The following is a 13,575-nucleotide window of genomic DNA, read 5'->3' as shown; positions in this document are numbered from 1 at the left end:
GAGGGGTCCCCATCACTCTCAAAAGTCCCCCATCCCCCTTGACAGTGATTGGCTCAAGAAGAGTCATGGGACCAGATAAGCACATGTATCTTCCCCGCACACCAGATCCTCCACAGAGCCTTTTAATGGCTTTCATCAACGCGTGATGGTGCCTGTGTCTGTTTCTTCCAGACCTGGAGCAGGGCCTGTGTTGGAAGTGTACTGTCACCAGGGCCCTTTGGGTCACAGAACTGAACCGTTGACCTGGAAGTGCCTCTTGGTCCCCATGCAGCAAGAGTTATGGTCACCAGGAGGCCCTGGAGGTAATTAGCTCTCACCTGATGAACAGTTCAGTCAGAACACAGGTCAGCATTAGCAAAAGATGGTGATCAGTTCCAGAACATTCCAGTCACTTCAGAATTTGTTGCTCACCCACTCATGTCTTCATCCATTTGGTCGTTCATTCGACAGCCTTCCCTCTGATGCCCGCACCGTGCCTGAGAGTGGACTGCTTGAGTCTCTACACACAGGCTCTTCCTATGCCCTCGGCATTTTTAAAGCAATCCCGTTAGAAATGCAACTGAAATTGTAAGCCTCATTTAGAAAATTCTTTTCTGGCCGGGTGCGGTGGCTCATGTGTGTAATCCCAGCACTTTGAGAGGCTGAAGTGAGCAGATCACGTGAGGTCAGGAGTTCGAGACCAGCCTGACCAACATGGAGAAACCCTGTCTCTACTAAAACTACAAAATTAGCCAGGCGTGGTGGTACATGCCTGTCATCCCAGCTACTCGGGAGGCTGAGGCAGGAGAACCGCTTGAACCCAGGAGGCAGAGGTTGCTGTGAGCCAAGATTATGCCATTGCACTCCAGCCTGGGCGGCAAGAGCGAAACTGTTTAAAAAAAAAAAAAAAAAATTCTCTTCTTCCCACACAACCTAAGACAACATGTCTGATGATGTCGTTGAGACTTTCCAACTACAAATCACCTTTCTTTCAAGCCCAAGAACATGATGGATAGGAAGGAAAATTTCTTGTGAAACCTCTGCGCTAACCGCGGTTTGAGAGGAAATATCGTCTTGGCTGTGACAGCATCATGGTCGAATCTCACACCCAGAGAAAGGAAATGCCGACTTTAACCTCAAGACGAGGAAGATCAGAATAGTGAAAAGAAAAACAAAGACAAAAAACACCTACCCCAGAAATCCCTCACCACTGCCCAGCCCAGGAACATGTTGGGAATTTGTCAAAGAAAGAGAGGGCTTCAAGGCCAACCCCAGGAAGGCTCAGAGCTTGGGATAGCAGAGAACCCAAGAGGCGGCTCCGGGAGGAAGGCAAATGCCAGCCAAGACGAGGTGGCAGAAGGGAGTCAGGAGGAAGTGGCTTTGTGAGCCACCGACCTCACAGGGCAGAAGCAGAAACGTAGCCAAGCAAGGTGCAGAGTTATTTTCAGCCTTGGGGTTTTCACCCCAGGGTCCCCAAAGTGTTTGGGGCAGAGTACAGCTCCCCTTTGAGAAAGTTAGGGCTCTGGGCTGACTGCAAAGGACAAAAGAGAAGCCAGGTGAGAGGAAGGAGAGTCAGGATGGAGGGGGGTGGCACATGCCCTCAGTGGAGCCTTGGGCTCTGAACACCCACGCTGTGGGCCTCAGTTTCCTCACCTGCTCACTGAGTTTCTGAGATTCCTACAGCCTCTCTAGCAAATGACCACGAATTTGGTGGCTTGAAACAACACACATTTATTCTTTTACGGTTTTGAGAAGTCAAAGTGTGGGCGGAACGGTTCCTTCCTGGAGGCTTTAGTGGAGAATCTGTTTCCTCGCTTCTCCAGCCTTTAGGGGCCACCTGCAGTGCCTGGCTCACGGCCGTCTTCAAAGCCAGTGGTCGTGTCCTCCTGACCTCTGCCTCCATCAGCCATCTCCTTGCTGATGCTGACCCTCCTGCCTCCCTCTCATAAGGACTCCTGAGATGACAGGGGGCTGTGAAAGGAAAATCTCTTGGGCCGCTTCAGGCTGGCAACTGCTCAGGGCAAATCTCCCTCCCATTCTATTTGAAGTGATCCCTCTGTTCACGGAGATAGATGCATATTCTGATGCATTACCTCATCAGAAACTCAAAGAACGCAACTCTTTACCTACCTGTGACCTGGAAGCCCCATTCCTGCTTCGAGTTGTCCCCGGCTCGGAAGCCTTTCCGATCGGAACCAGTGTACTTCTTACATATACTGATTGATGCCTCCTGTCTCCCTAAAGGGTACAAAACCATGCTGTGCCATGACCACCTTGGGCACATGTCATCGGGACTTCCCTAGGCTGGGTCACAGGCGTGCATCCTTCACATTGTCAAATAAACCTCCTAAAGTGATTGAGACTTGTCATTTTTCTCAATTGACAGGGCCAACCCAGATAACTAGGCTACTCTCCGCATCTGAAGGTCACATCTGTAACATCCTTCATGCCATGAAAGGTCACATATTCACAGGTTGTTTGCTTGAATTCTCTAAGAGTCTCTGTAAGACGATGACACTCCTATGAAACCCACTATCACTTACAACAGTGGCTGATGTCTATCCAGGGCTTCCTTTCCCCCAGCTGCCGCTGCGTGACCTATGTCATCTACCAGCATCGCCATGGGTTAGATCCCATCCTCAAGTCCCATCCACCGATGGGAAAGCGAGGCTTGGAGTGGGAACACCAAATTACTTGTGTCCGTTCACACGGCAGCAAATGGCAAAGTGTGAGCTCTCGACCACATCGACATCCTTGCCAGCTGACTCAAAACAGATCCAAAGGCTGAATGTAAAGCTTCTTAGCAACAGGAGCTGTCATCCACAGCCCCAGGATGAGGATGCAAGCTGGCACCGCCACCTTAAAAGACAGTCTGTCAGTTTCTTGCAAAACTAAACACTGTTCCCATACGGTCCAGCAACCGTGCTCCCAAGTGCTTACCTTACCCAAATGAGCTGAAAGCATATGTCTACACCAAACTACACATATATGTTCACAGCAGCTTTATTCATGACTGCCAAGTGACGCGGAGCTTACTGAGATGCCACCAGTGAGCTATGCACTGCCATCTGAGTTGCTCGATTAAGACGAAGTCCAGGAAGGAAAGACCAAACCCATCACCACAGTGGCCTGGTCTGTTTCTCACTCCCTCCGGGCATGCGTCCTCCACCCCTCACCATTCCCCTCATACCACATGCCCTCTGACTTTGGTCCTTCTCACTCTGCCATGCCCTCTCCCTCCCTGTCGTCCTAACTCCTCTCAGTTCTTCAGGTCCTGGATCAAACCCTACCTGCCCTCCATCCAAATCCCTCTGCGACCTTGAGATTGGATAAGGAGCCCTCCCTCATTTGCTTTTTCTAGACCATAAGCTGGGGAGGGCAAATGCAGGAGCATCCGCTATGGGCCCAGAATCTCAGCTCTGAGCCTGGGCTCCCTGATCTTCAGCAGGTGGTCGGAACTCAGGGTTCCCACGTGGGTTCCCATCCTCAGTCTCTTTCTCACACCTGTCAGCCACACACTGCCTAGACATCTCCAGAACACACCCCTGGGCCTCTAGCCCCTGCCCTGACATAGTCATAGAACTTACTTAGAATTCATCGAGAGCCACATGCGAGTCAGGTGCAGGCACTGAGCCAGGAGCCCCACACAAGCATGTGGACCCCCGGAAACTACCACCATCCCTGTTTTGCAAATGAGAAAACTGAGGCTCAGGAAAGCCAGGGGACCCACGCATGCTCAGCTTGCTAGAAAGTGTCTGAGCCGAAGTTCACACACGTCAGTCCCATGCCCTCTCACATCTTACACCTCTGATGGCACCCCATTGCCAAACAACAAACCTAACACACAATGTGGCATTCAAGGCCATTTCCCACTGTGGCTCACACCCAGACCTCATCATCCCACCCCTCACCATGCCTGCACAGCCGTCTCCCAGACATGGCCTGCCACGGAGGCCTCGGGGGTCATGCTCTTCTTTCTCATCTGACATTCATTCTTTCTCTCTCTCTCTCTCTCTCTCTCTCTCTCTCTCTCTCTCTCTCTCTCTCTTTCTCTCTTTTCATCAAGGCCCAGTTTAAATACCATGTTTCTGTGATACAGTCACCCTGGGAAGAGTACAGCTCTGGGATCAGCACTGCCCAGCCCCCCAAAACAAGGCTCCCTCGTCTGGGCAGCATAGATGCAGCTAACCCGATTGAAGCTGGATTAGGAGGGGATGGCAGGAACATCAGTCCAGGCAGAGCAGGGGCGGGCCGCTGTGGTGAGGAGCCGGGGGCTGGTGTTAGAAACCGCCAGGAAGAGCTGGGTGAGCAGCGGGAATTGGCCCCAGGCTCAGTGATGACCCGGCTCCCTCGTGGAATGCCTCGGAGCCCCACATGGGACCTGCTGTTGCGTCTGAGACTTAGATCTTCTCCAGGTTTCCACCACGGCTTCTGTTTACCAAGAGGGCCCATGCAGAGTAGGCAGGGGCATATTCCAAATACTTAGCTGCAGGCACCAGCCACTCCAAGCAGATGCCACCTTCCCGATCCCCAGAACGCCCAAGTGTCCTTGAGGGGAAGACAAAAGGCAGTGGAGAAGCAGGACGGCCTAAAGCGACGCTTGAACCAAGACACAGACGGCAGAGAGCCCAACTCCACCAGTCATGGGAGAAGCGCCAGTTAAAGCCACAGTGAGCACCGCTGCACCCGCCAGGATGGCTACAACACGAGCGGCGGAAAGTGGCAAGTGTTCCTGAGGATATGGAGCCACGGAAAAGCTCGTGGTGCCCATGGCCATGTGCACCCGAGCAACCAAGGGGAGACTGGCCGGCCGTGGGTCGGCAGGTCGTCAGCTGAATGTGCACTCACCTGTGACTCAAATCCCGCTCTGAAACAGGTGCAGCTGTGCACGACCACTCACTGCGGGCTCCACAGTGACAGCCAAAATCTGGAAACCAAGCAGGTGTCCCTCGATGGGAGAGTGGGCAGTCATGGCACAGTCACACCACGGAACACAGTGGTGACACTGAAGGAGTGGTCCCAGCTACAGACAGCAATGGGGGCTCTCCCCGCATAGGGCTGAGCAAAAATCAGACACAAAGGAACGGGTACTGTCTACTCCTGTTGACAGAACACTCAAAAGAACATGAACGTGTTTGAGGACTAGTTGGCAGTCAAGAGTACAGAGAGCAGCCGGGTGCTCACCCTAGAAGTCAAGACTGAGCTGACGTCAGCGGATCAGAATGCCTTCACACCAGCATCTACCCTTCGGCGGGACGGAGTGAGAAGCAAGCATTAGGAGCCAGCTCAGCCCGGCAGAAGATCGTTAAGGAGGAGTTTCCTCCAGGCCCATTCTGCAGCAGCTCAGGCCCTTTAGCAAGAACACATCACACTGTGTCTTCCCACCCCATTTGCCAGGTGAGGAAACAGGCTCGGGGAGGTGAAGGGACTTGCCTGAAGTGGCACAGACACAGCAAAGGCGGACAGAGCCTCCCCACCCCACCTGCTCCAGGCTGGGCCTGCTGGGTTCTGCAGGTTTTCCTGCCTGAGAGGAAGAGAAAGGCTCTTGGCTGACATCAGAATCAGGAAATGAAAGGAAGCCTTGAAGAAATGACCTCAGGTTTCAGAAAGGCCCAAGTCCCCACCTTCACCCAGGTCTCCCTAAGAGCAGGCTCGCCCTGAGTGAAGCTGCTGCTTGGCTGAGTCTCACAACCTTCCCCAGGCTGAGCAGGCACAGCTGTCTGCAATCACTGTTTTCCTAGTGACTGAACAAAAGCCATCCGTGTTCAAAGGCCCCATTAGCATCTGGAGACCTTCAGAGTTGCCCCATCTGCCACCCTGAAGGCACCAAACACCCCCACCTCCCCCCCATCTCCAAGCCCCAGCCTGAAGCGGCCACCCCCATCCTCATCCATCAGGGACCAGCTGATCCCCCCTCTATGGAGCCCTTGTCCCCATCCTCTGGGCCCCTGAAGCCCCTGTCAGGTCCAGCCCAGGTTACTGCTTGCCTTAGAAGCGGGAAGCATGTTGACCAGCTCCTGCAGGCGGCCAGCACACGCCCATATGGCAAGAACCATTTATGGAACTGGCACTATCTGCTGGAGTAATGGTGAGCAAGACAGACGCAGGCCCTCCCTCCGCAGAGACAGATGCTGCTCCGGCTTCCTCCATCCCAGCGCTACTGCCCCTCGCAGTGGGATCACTCTAGCTGGGCAGGCGAGGGCCGTCCTTTGCACTGTGGGGTGTTAAGCATCTTCCCTGGCCTCGACCCACTAGATGCCGGTAGTACCTGCTGCTTTCCGTCACGGCAACCAAAAAGGTCTCCAGACATGGCCAGATGTCCCAAGCCCTGGTTGAGAACCACCAGCTGATTGGTGGACACAGCTGTCCCACATCCTTAGTGAGGGCACTAAGTAAATGACCTCGAGAGGACCGTGTCATTAAACCTGCTGAAGACTCGCGGCCCGCCAACTCCTCTGGCTCTGGGAGGAAGGAGCTAAAGAGCCCCGTGGTGCCTGCTCTAGGACTTTGCCTTGCCCACATTATAAAGGGGCAGAAGGAGGGTCCCAGCCACAGCCCGCTGCCCCACTTCCTGGTGGCAATGCACAGAGAGGTTGGGAAAAGAGGAGTGTTATTGACACGTGCAGGCCTCGGGGGACCCTCCTTGCCACAAAAATTGAGAAATCTATGAAAGAAGCTTCCTCTACAAAAGACAGGCTGTAAAAATCAGCACCTCGTGCAGCACAGAAGAGACGCATCGAGGCCCTTCAGAGACCAGAATAGATGACAGGGCGTGTGTCAATCAAGGGGGACCTGGACACAGGAGCAAAGCATGGAAACTGATTCAAGTGCCGGCCCTGCCACCGGGAGCACCGTCCAGGGTGTCCTGGCTGTGAGCAGGGGACATCATTGGCGTGGCTGTCCTGAGAGTGAACAAGAACAGCTCAGGCCGGGAGGTGCTGTGGGGTGCTGGTGGCACATGCCTTTGACTCTGGAGCTGGCTGTCCTCTACTGATTGAGCGGCTAATCTCCTCAAAGTTATTTAGCCACTCTGTGCCTCAGCTCCCCCATATGCAAAACAGAGAATGAGAATGTCGCCAGGCAAATAGGACGTCCGGGTGAGGGAATGCGTGCCGGTGGGTCCCGGGACAGCCCTTGGCATACTCACCCGACGTTAATTCAAGGAAGGGATTTGCAAAGGGACTAATGTCATGGGTGTGGGTGGGTCTCACGCAGAGGTCACAAACTTTTCTCTGGAAAGCTGGAAAGAGTCAGATAGTGAATATTTTAGGCCTGGGGGGCCCATGCAGCCTCTGCTGCAGTCACCAAATTCTGTCGTTGCAGCTCCGTGGCCAGCTTCAGTCTGCAAGCCAGATTTGCTGACTTCTGGTCTAAGGGGAGCCAAAGGAGAGAGGGCAGAAACCAGGATGAGCAGCAGCAGAGCTGTCACCAAAGGCAGGGGGACCCAGAGGAGGGGCCAGGAGAGAGCATGGCTGCTGGAGCCCTGGAGGAGAGCGGTGAGGGGCCGCTACAAGTAGGGGAGTAGGCGCTAAGACCCCTCTCTCCTCCCTTGCTCTGTGGGGGAAGCTGCCCTCGGTCCCTGGGAGAGGTCAGTCTCCCTGGGTGGTGTTTAGCAAAAGAAGCTTAGAGCGCGGTCTGCTCAGGTAGGCGCTCCTGCTGGGTCATAGCGACTTCGGTGAAGAACGCCTTCAAGAAATCTCTTCCCTCTGTCTGATTGACTCCCCACTGACCACTAGGCAGCCTCCCACATGGCTGCCCATGTCGCTGGGCCGCAGGGAGAGGCTGACTGAAACACTGGGGTATGCTGGAAGTTTAAGTATCCCTCTGTCGATGAGCCAGAGAGACCATCCTTAGGCAATGGGCCCCTCCCTATGGGCCAGCCAACCCCGGGGCAGTGGGGGGCAACTGGCAGGGCTGAGGACCAAGGCCCAGGGCCAGAGAGCAGCTGGCTTTCGCCACCCCTGAGTCAGCGCACACGATTGAATGCCTTGCCACGGGAACCACACCCGGGAGCAGCCCTAAACCAGCAGCCAGGGTCCTCTGTGAAGAGGGGGGTGCAAGCCAACGACCCCCAAACAGCCACAGGTGTTGAGAAGCAACGCTCTTCCTCCAGGGCTGTGCCGAGTTCTCCCATGATCACCGTCGGGAGAATCCTCCCCGCAGCAAACACGCACCCAGGGCTTCTAATGTGCGAGGCACTTTCCAAGCGCTTCACATGCATGGTCTCATTTCATCCCCACAAAACGCCCCAGGAGGTCAGGACAACGAATCCCCGCAATATCCGTGCGACGTGGGAAGAATCCATCATGTATCGCCAAGGATACTGAAATTCAAAGAGAAGACGTCATTTTCCAACATCACACGACTCATCAGCCAGGAGTCAGGATTGGAACCCAGGTCCGGTTGCATCAGCCCACACTGGACCTGGGTAGGAATTCAGGCACATTTCCCAAACTGTCTCCCCCTTCTCCCCCTCCTCTCCAAACACCACCCTCAGTCCCCCACCCCATCCTGCCCCAGAAGTTCCACCCCCAGGAGTCTCTGCCTCTGCCCTACAGCCCTATCTGGTCCAGTGATGCAATCGCCCCAGCCAGCCTTGCAGTTGAAATGTTCTGAAATGTACAGTAGCCCAGGCCATCTGCTTCCTCCAACATCACCTCCTGCCTCTGCTGGGAGCCAGGGCAAACGTGCAAGGACGCAAAAGCAACAGTCACTTTATTTCTGGGCTCAGGATTTCGAACTGGCCTGGATTGCTCAATGTCTCCCTTCAGACACAGAGAGCCGAGAGGCCAGAGGAAGGCTCTGCAAATGCTGCAGGAAGGGAAACGCTGAATGGGGAGGTCACATCTGGAGCTGCTCAAAGCCACTGTGATTTTTCTCCCCAGAAGCTGGTCAAGAAAACAGCCCGAGCTCTTTGGGGAAGACAAGCATTAATAAAAAATTAGAAACTTTTTTTAAAAAACAGCCAGAGTCCCCTCTGAGAGATTTTTGTTTTCAAGTTTCATTTTTCTAACTCGCCCTTATTATTTTTTAAGATGGAGTCTCGCTCTATCACCAGGCTGGAGTGCAGTGGCGCAATCTCGGCTCACTGCAACCTCCACCTCCTGGTTGCAAGAGATTGTCCTGCCTCAGCCTCCTGAGTAGCTGGGACTACAAGCGTGCACCACCATGCCCAGCTAATTTTTGTATTTTTAGTAGAGGTGGGGTTTCACCATGTTGACCAGGATGGACTTGATCTCTTTCCAGTCCCTTAATATTTAGAAAAAAGGAGGAGGAGGTAACTTTTGTGTACCAGGCCTTGGTATATGCATGTAACCCACATAAAGCAAGGAGCCTCAGAGGAATGGCCTCTTGAAAAGCACAGCTCAGCAAACAAATGGAACCTCAGATGAACTCAGACCCTCCATCTGCACGAGCTGAGACCCATGAGGTGAATGCACACAGAGAAGCCACCACATCAATCAGCCTTTCCTGTCCTCTGCACCTCCTTCGGGCCGGTCTGGCGCTGCCTGGACGCTCCATGGGAGCACCTTCTCGCCTTTCTCTGCCTCCTTCCCTTTCTTGATCCTAGAGTTCAACTTAGCCTCTCCCCAGCAGGAACCAACCTTTCCAGGAAAGGAGGAACAGGCAAACATCGAGCTCGCAGTCATTTTCTCCTTGGAAGACAGCGGAAGGGAGATTCTCATAGTGATTTCTACTACAAGACATTTGTTCGTTCCTTTAACCTCACAGACAGCACGTAATCTCTCTCTCACGTTTTCAGTTTTTTATCGGGAGAAGACGCTGAGCAGGGAAGTCCCATGTCTGCAGCACCTCCTGCTTGCCAGGCAGCTTTGGGGATGCCACTTCTGCAGCCATTCCTGCCTCTCCTGGGGCCCCATGTTGTTCACGTCATGTTGTGCTCTAGTGGCATCTTGTTCACAGCCACCTTCACCAACAGACCCCAACCCCACCGTGTCCACTCACTGCCGCTCACCTGCAAGTGTGAACCGAGAGCCACCGAACCCCAGGCGCTGGGCCAGGGGCTGGACAGAGCTGGGACATGGCCATCCTTACCCTTGCAGGAGCACAAGAGCAAATAAATCAATCCACTGTAATTATTTAATAACGGTGTGATAAATACATATGCCACTATGTTATCTAATAGCTATATAATTATACCATCACTTCCTTAATTCATATAACTGTGAAATTAATTATATTTATAATTAAAGGTAACAAAACAACTCTGTAACTATATAATTCTATAGTTATCACATTATTAAATAATTACTAATTATTAAATAATTGCCTATAGTTATTTATTGACACAGTTTATTGACATAAATTACCATGATTATTTATAATACTTAATGCTTCCCTTCCTTTATTAAACATTTATATATGCAAATCCACTTTCTTAGTGCATGCTATGTACTGTTCGAAGCTCCCCATACTTAAGTCGTTTAATACTCCAGTAGGTAACATAATTTCCCCCTTTTTACAGATGAAGAAACTGAGGAACAGAAAGTTTAAGTGACACACACAGCTAATGATCCCTGAGCTGGAATGCAAACCCTGGGTCATCTGTAATTCCGGCCACTACACACACTTCCCTTGAAAGTTGTGACAAACCCTCTCCGCAGCAAACGCAATCCCTCACCCGCCCCACCCCACCAGCCCCATTCCAGTGTATGCAGCAGTGACTCCTCTGCCAGCACATGGGGCAGTGGCTGAGGCTTCTCCAATCACCTGAGCCCACCCCTGCACGCAGGCAAGTGGAAAGTGCCAACTCGGGGCTGCCTCTGCAGAGCTTGGGTCTCAGCATTCCTCAGAGATCCCAGGCCTCCAGTAGCCCAGGGTCCCTATGAGAGCCACAGGTCCCCTTCCCCTCCCAGTGCTTCTGAGATCACCTCCCATACACGCCACTTACCTTAAGTCCTTTTGCTCTGTCTCTGCTTCTGGGGGAATCCAAACCCGACTCTACCCCACTTTCCAATAACCACAGCTCACACTGATAAACTAGGAGTCTCTGCCAACCGCTGCTCTGGGTTGCCTTGATGTGTTAGCACACTTGGGCCTCACAAGTGGTGAAACTGAGGCTTGGGGAGTATGAATAACCCAGCCTCTTTCACCTGGCTACAGGTAGTGGAACTGGAAGTTCAAACCAGGCATGCCTGGCCCCACACAAACCATAACCATGGTGGGCTTTTTGGTTATCTTTCTTGCTGTTACCAAGAAACTGGCCGAGGCTTAGAGGTGGGGACGAGGAGGCAAGGAAAGGTGACCTTGTGTGCCCTGAGGGATGGGGAATGGGCAGATAGGGGGAAACTCCCCAGTGGGCTCTCGCCAGAGCAGCCAGTTCACCAGAACTAAGAAGCACCCTGCGGCGGCCCTGGCAGGGAGGGGTCTTTGTAACACAGTCACGTGTCAGAGTCCTGGTCTGAGAGGCCTTCAAAATGGACAAGAAAAGACTACGTTCTGAAGTAGGCAGAGTTGACTGTGATACTCCCAAGACAAAGTGAGGCAAACGCTCGCCAGCCTGGGACTTGAGGAAGACGAGCAGAAAGGAGCCAGGATGCCCAGGGAGAAGGCAGGGGGATAGCAGGCAGGTGGGAGGGTGGCAAAGGAGAGGCTCCGGGGCCCCCATGGCACATTAAAAGCATGGCTGCCAATTCTGGACACCTGTTCCTCCAGAGGTGGAGTTGCTGCCCATTTCTCTTGAAACTAGGAGGGTTTGTTTGTCCAGCTGAGTGATGGCTGGGTTGCAAATCACCATTCGGCTTTCCCTTTGTCCATGGGACTGCCCTGACACCGCCATATTATGAGGAAGCCCAAGCTCCATGGAGAGGCCACAAATCAACATTCTCATCAGTATCCCAGCTGTGCCCAGCCTCACCTCTGCCCAGCCCAAGCACCAGACATGTGAATGCAAAAGCTTCCAGGTGGTTCTTTCTGTAGGCCTTCAAGTCACTCTCAACTATTCCCAGCTAAGATTCCAGACATTGCAGAGCAGAGAAAAGCCAAAACCACTGTACCTCATCTAAATTCTGACACACACAAAAAAGTGTTTTTTATACCGCTAACTTTAGAAATAGTTTGTTACATAAAAAGAGGAGACTGATGTAATCCCAGCACTTTGGGAGGCCGAGGTGGGTGGATCACGAGGTCAAGAGATCGAGACCATCCTGGTCAACATGGTGAAACCCCATCTCTACTAAAAATTCAAAAAATTAACTGGGCATGGTGGCGCGTGCCTGTAATCCCAGCTACTCAGGAGGCTGAGACAGGAGAATTGCCTGAACCCAGGAGGCGGAGGTTGCGGTGAGCTGAGATCGCGCCATTGCACTCCAGCCTGGGTAACAAGAGCGAAACTCCCTCTCAAAAAAAAAAAAAAAAAAAAAGAGACTGAAGCCATGCCCATCCCTGGTAGGCTCCATCCAGACTGAAAGGTAGCTGAACAAAAATAGGAAAGATATAATGTACACTCTCCTCAACCTCAAAGATGTTCCAGTTGGATTCTGATAAAAGACTGAACTCTCGTGGGTACCTCTCATCCACAGACAAACTGCAAGCCAAAACAAGTCAAATAAGTTTGAGCTGCTTACCGTGAGTGAGACCTTTTAACAGGCCAATGAAAGGAAGTGCTTGAAGGGAAAGCTTGAGATCAGGTGTGCCCTGGGGTCAGGACATTCGTCATTCTCCTGCTTGTAGGAAGAGCAGCCAGATTTTCCACTGAGAAACTACCACCCCTGCTCTCAGCGCTCTGGGTTGTTAAAATGACAGTTATCAATTACAGGTTATTCTTTAGAATTTCTAAACTTTTCTGAGTAATTGGGTGCAAAACTTTCTATTACGGAGAGTCTGAATCACGCACAGGAGTCATTTCTTCCTGATTCCTGCAGCTGCTTCTTTGCGGGGGAGAAAGTCTCTGCAGCAGACATGGATGGCTACCCGGTGAAGCCCTTTCGTGAGGATTTTCCCAGGATTTCTAGGATCCACCGGATCCTGAGGAGGCTTAGACCCAGGGGTCATCTCCAGCCTTCTGGATATTAAGAGGGCAAGCAAAAATACGGCATCCCAGAATCCCAGATGGATTTTGCTTTTTTTTTTTTTTTTTTTTTTAGATGGAGTCTCACCCTGTCACCCAGGCTAGAGTGCAGTGGTGCAATCTCGGCTCACTGCAACCTCCACCCCACTGGGTTCAAGCAATTCTTGTCTCAGTCTCCCAAGTAGCTGAGATTACAGCTGCCCGCCACCATGCCCAGCTAATTTTTGTGGGGTTTTTTTTTAGTAGAGAAGGGGTTTCATCATGTTGTACAGGCTGTTTTCAAACTGCTGACCTCAAGTGATACACCTGCCTTGGCCTCCCAAAGTAGAATTTGCAAAATTAATGGACTAAGTGACAATCGCTCAGAAAGGGATTGTTGAAATACCTTAACTTCTTAAGGCATGTTTGAAATACCAAGGGCAGCAGTGGCTTGTTTTTCAGGATGTCTCATCAGCCAGTCCCCACTGACTTCCCTTCAGGGCCCAGAGCTAACTGGTCAGTATGGGGTCAGCATCTCAGAAGTCAGTTCACATCCAGGGCCCCCCAGTATCTCTAGAACCCCCAGT

This window comes from Saimiri boliviensis, chromosome 1 (genome assembly GCF_048565385.1).
Source record: "Saimiri boliviensis isolate mSaiBol1 chromosome 1, mSaiBol1.pri, whole genome shotgun sequence".
Classification (NCBI taxonomy): Eukaryota; Metazoa; Chordata; class Mammalia; order Primates; family Cebidae; genus Saimiri; species Saimiri boliviensis.
This window is presented reverse-complemented; position numbering follows the sequence as displayed.